Source organism: Opisthorchis viverrini (assembly GCF_000715545.1).
Source record: "Opisthorchis viverrini unplaced genomic scaffold opera_v5_86, whole genome shotgun sequence".
NCBI classification, from domain to species: Eukaryota; Metazoa; Platyhelminthes; class Trematoda; order Opisthorchiida; family Opisthorchiidae; genus Opisthorchis; species Opisthorchis viverrini.
Window position 1 is genome coordinate 1,473,367 of NW_008751742.1, and position 5,770 is coordinate 1,479,136.

Genomic DNA, 5,770 nt, shown 5'->3' on the forward strand with positions numbered 1-5,770 from the left:
TTTTTCCGCTCCGATGAGGAGACCATTCATCTGTAGGACATCCAGTGTTGCTAAGGATAGGTCGTGAAAAAATTGTCACTGGAGCCACAATAAGCCAGGCTGCAAAATACAGACTTTTTCGAAATCGGGAGTGCAGAGTTTAGCGTTTGGTTGTGAACCAGGCCACGACCCGATTCAAGTTTAATCCCTCAGTGATACATATCTCCAAGATAAAGGTCAAAGGTCACAATGGGACTTTATTGGCTCGGTCGTAACAGAAGATGAAGGGATAAGGTTTTTACTGTCTTTCTCCGCTTTGTCTAAGGACGGAGAATTACTCAGCTCGAAATCACCTGTGCACACCATTTGTAAGACAGGAAGTGCCAAAGGAATAGCAGATATTTGATGTCGTTCCTGTCTTCAAAATAGATGTTATATCTGAATATCAGCCAATTATCAGAGTGCCCGTTTGATCATGATCGCTTCCAAGTTGCCCACAGATATGATCCCACGCAGGAATACCAGCACCTTTGTGAGGAGAGCCGTGAAAACCAAGCAGAGTTCCGTTCGGGTCGTGGCTGCATTTACCATATCTCTACCTCACGACAACTGCTGGAGCATCGTCACACAGAAAAACAATAATTGTTGTTCTCATGTCTGAACGTAATGTCCGGCTCGGTCGCGCTGCTTTGTGGGGATGTCTATCTTTCAATGGTGTGCCACGCATTTTCTTCACAGTCCTCCAACCATCATACTATATACCTGCGGGCGCGTTAAGGTCTGCTGGGAATACTCTCCCAACATGACCAAAAGTGGTGCCCTTCAGGCTTACTGTTTGTCACCTTTTCTCCATAACCTAATAGTGGATTAATTAAGTGAGAAACTTTTGTTGTCTTTCACCCTAATTTTGGACCTTCTTTCCTGGGAAGCCCTTAAATTCATTGAATATTTGGCCAATGTTGCGCTACTTCTTTCAGTTTCCATTCAGATAAGAAACACACCAAATAACCTAAGTGATGTTACCATGCGTTTCGAATTGCGTCTCTCACCCTCAAAGTACGAAGTGCTATTATACGACTGGGCGAGCGCGCCACTAAAACAGGCTATGGTGTCAGAACCAAGTTACTGTCTGATTTCGTTTCCCCATCCTGCTGCATTCGGGGATTAAGGCGACCCGGTCGATGGCATGATTTCTTCTTCCAGGATGGGGACCGCGTGATCCTCGCTGTGCCTGGTTGGAGACACTACAAGATATGGCTGGCACCCGATGTCAGTGGCGTTCTTGTTGTCAGTTTCTGTCCAGATTGCCTGAGTGAATGTCTGGAGGTGTAGGCACCTCGGAATGATTGTGTTAAGCTAGCACTAAGTCCCTCCCCCATCCACCTTTATTCTTTTCTTTACAATAAGGCTTTCAAATAAGTCATGGCTGTACGGCAGTGAAGCATTGGTGTTGAGCACTGATGTCATGCTGTCGTTGATGATGATGATGAGGCGAATGCCGATATGTGATATGACGGTGGTCAGTCTATTCAACAGGGCTTGTGTTCCGCCTTCGTGATGTTACCTGCATACTCCAGATCGACAAGGCTCTCACCAGCAACAATTCGAACATCATGTCACCAACGATAAAGTTGAACAAGAATGGAAAGCGTGGACATCCTGGTCGAACGCCACTTTTTGTAGAGAAGCTTTTGGAGAGCCCGTTATATGCTCCCACACGCATAGCAGAATGAGAATATAGGGATCGGGTTATGTTTACAAACTTCTGGGGCATACCCTGTTGAGCAAGTGTAGTTAACATCACTGATCGATCAACAGAATCAAACACACTCTTGAAGTCAAAAAGTATCAAGAGTGTTGGTCGTCTGCACATGTGGCTTTGCTCTAACACCTGACGGAGTGTGAAGATGTGGTCAAAGCAGCATCTACTCGGTCGAAATCCCGCTTGATTTTTACGAGTCCAGGCTTCCCGTGCCACCGTAAAATGACGAAGAATCAGTGACGCCAGAAACCTTGTCACAACAGGCATCAAACTACCACATTCACTGCGAGTACCGTTTCGAAAATAGACCCCAATGGGCTAGACAGGCACCGGCTAGGGAGTCCACCGCCATTCTTAAAAAGAGCAGGTGGAAGGAGCAGCAGCATGATGACGCTTGAATACAGCAATACATTCGGACACTTCTGAGACTGGAGTTGGCTCCATATTTACAGTCCACCTTTCTGTTGAAGACCAGGATTCTGCATTGGAGACAGCAGGTGGCCGGCTGAATTGCTGTTCGAAGTACTGTGCCCAGTGATCCACACGTTTTGCTTTGCTGCATCGTAGGAGACATTCGGGTCCCTGATCATTTCCCTGACAAGAAGTTTCCGATGATCAGCTTGCGGACGTTTCCAGCATTATTTGCACCTTCCAGTCCTTCGGCCTCTTTGGTCCACGAAGCTTCTCGGTCTGTGCGGACACTCAGTTTCACCTGGCGTCGGATGATACGCCGGGTGCAGTTGTGGCGGCCAAGGGGGATCTGTCACCGGGTCTCCAGCAAAGACACGGTCTTATCAGAGATCCGATGCTTGGATGAGGTTGGCTGGGTTATACCGCAAATAGACATTCCGGCCTTGAGTACCGATGTGGATATCTTTTCCCAGTGGCCGTTTATATCCGCAACCGTACCGTCCGGCAGGCATTCGAGGAGCTCGTTCTCATAGTTTCGTTTGACTTCTAAGTCATCATCATCATCAAAGACAGCAACACCAGTGTTGCCACTGATGCTTCGCTGCCGTCCACTAGCTTCTCAGTGGCTAAGCAAGGTGTGCGCCTTTTGCGTACACCTGAAAAGCGCAACGAAAAGCAGCAGCGTACAAGCGCATGGTTGGAGTCCACGCTGGTTGTTCCAGAGGAGCTGCCGGCGAGGATCGGCCCTCACCACCGATAACCGACGGTGATGTGGTCTAGTTGGATTCGGCGCTGGTTTGTTGGTGGGCACCACGTTGTCAAGCGATTTATGCTGTTCCGTAAATGCGTACTGCAAAGGAACAGTCTGTGATAGACACACATCTAAAGTAAACGGTCTCCGCTGTCCATGCGTCTCATGTCCAAACCAAGATGATCACCTAATCAGGCCTTAGCAGCGCTTATTCTTCCCACCTCGGCGTTCATACCACCAGCAACCACAACGACATCTGAGGTTTCAGCTTGTTGTAGAAGAGCATCTAGAGTATCATAGAAACCATCATTAGCAGATTCAGAGCTGTAGTCAGTTGGGGCGTAAGCAGATGCAAGAAACAGGGTGCGATCAACTCCACTTACTCTAGATTCCTCACAGATGTTGCCAAACGAAGCGCACGGAGGCGACTATCAACGAGTATCCAATCAAGAAGAGACGCTTCCACTCGTTTGCTCGATATAATACCTACTCCAGAATATCCAGAGGCCTCTGCATCACCCGATGTGCACAGCCGGAACCTGGAAGAAAGCGAGGGGGAAGTCAGTTCGATCACAGTACTTGCGTCCTGTATCATTGTCTCTGACAGGCAACATACATCAATGCACAGGAAACCCAGCGTACGAGCAACAGCCACCTGTTGACCTGTTGTGAAAGAACTCGGACGTACAGAAGCTGCGGCTGTGTGATGCAGGGAGAGCAAAACGGTCAGTCCTAGGGCTGGGATTTGCGGAGGATGTATTCAAATTTGGACGTGGGAGGGTGGAAGACGGAAAACACGAAAGAGAGAATGGAGGTGTCAGCAGTAAAATGTTTTCGCTTACCCGCCCTGATGCATGCAGCAAGTAAAACGACCCAACTGACGGCACCACGAGACGGCCAATGTGGCTTGAGTATTATTAGTTGTGTATGCCATGGTTGTACGAGGGCTGGGATACTGCCAGGGCGCCCACACCTAGACAGGAGGACGATTAGGGTCCCTAACCAAAGCCTTTTAGCTCAAAAGCCTAACCGCAAGGCAGCGGTGTTGGGCTGGAAATGCAAGTACATTACCATTTTTACGGAACACGTCGCCATACATGTTCCAATCCCCAAACTGGAGGACCAGGAGACTGTATTCGTCAGACCTCTAACCATGGACCAACCTGGTATGAGAGACACCATGAGTGTAGCGGACACTCTATTATAGCTCAATGGGCCGCCGAGGTACACAAACCATAACACCACGGTAAGGCCCAGTCTCTTCGTGACGGGGCTCAACCCTAAACGCCGCCAAATGCCTAGTTAGGCATAGTTCACCGTAGTTCCATAACCACATGGCTGGTGACTCTGACATCAAGACCGTTCACGAGTTTCCGGCACCTAATACAACGATACAACTCGTGTTCCGTTGGCCTCGTGAACAATTGCCGTCAGTTCATACCCTGCTGCGCACATGTCATTCGCTCAACAGTGCATCCTCGGGGGAACCTGAAATACGTCTTATTCAACGACGCTGCCTTAATTTAATTCAACATAGTTGAAGAACCTATCACCAATTGGTCACTAGGACGTATTGGCGCATCTGAACATCAGTATAGACGCCGTCGGTGGAGTTCTCAAACGACGCCCGGCATCAGTTAACGCTATTTTCTCGACGCAGACACAATGCCAGATAAGCTACAGCATGTTTAGTCACGAAGTCCACACCATTTAACTGTCCGTTCGGCACTTCAGAAAAGCTGCTGAGGGAAGATATTTCACGATATTCTACAACCATAAGTCCACACGTAGTCCCTCAATCGCCTCGGGAGATACGGTATTTGGACTACATATCGCAATTCATTAGCGAAATAACGCAGATCTCGAGCACTGATAATGCCGTCACCAATGCATCGTCATGTGTCACTGTCAATAATCAACCGAAAACCAAACGTAAACGGGAGCGGTGGCATTATTACATGACTGTTCAGAGGTTCGGTTGAATCCGTCATCTGCCCACGCCCCTCCTGAACGATGAGGGTGCGCTCCGATCACGGATTCACGGATTGATACACAGGATCGAGGCTTTTGCCCAAGCTTCCCGGGTCGCTTTTGTTCTTGTCGGTCAGTGGCTGTCGTTCACCTGAAAGGCACAAGTGGAAAAAAGGTGTAGCACTGCTCTTTATGTTCTCAGCGCGGGGCAGTATGCTTGCCAGCGCGGAGCAGTACGCTTGCCAGCGCGAGGATTCACTGTCTAATGGTGCGTTAAACTGGGTTCTAGTACGCTTGCCAGAGGATTCACTGTCTAATGGTGCGTTAAACTGGGTTCTAGAAGGAGCGTGGACAAACGTCGGAGGAAGGCCATTCCACGCACGCACAACTCGAAATCAGAAAAAATTGCCTGACGACAGTGTGTGCTCTGAGCTTGAAGATCTTCTTGCCATGTCGCTGCCGTGTGTTTGCTGAGTCAATGGTGAAAAACCTGTTGGCCAAGGTTTGTTCAAACGACACATGTAAGAATTGGGTCCCTTCGGAGGCGACGATACTTCTGGGGAAAGAAGTCAAGCACCGCGAGACGCCTTTCATATTTCACAGATTTGATGCAAGCAGCCATTTTTGTAGCACCCAGACACGCTCAGCAAGGGCTACGTCCTTCGTGCATACTGAGTAGACAACTTGGTTGGAATATTCGAAGAGTGGTCTGATGCAGACCCCATAGAGTGTTCGGAAGTTCATGCGCGTAATGCGGGAGAAGGTGCGCCAAATCACCCATTGAACGGTGAATGACTCAAGCCGATTTCCGATGATGCAGTGGGAAGGACATGTTTGAAGAGAGCCAGATACCCTATGGCTTTTTGGCATCTATCCTCGTGGAGTCTTCTGGTCCA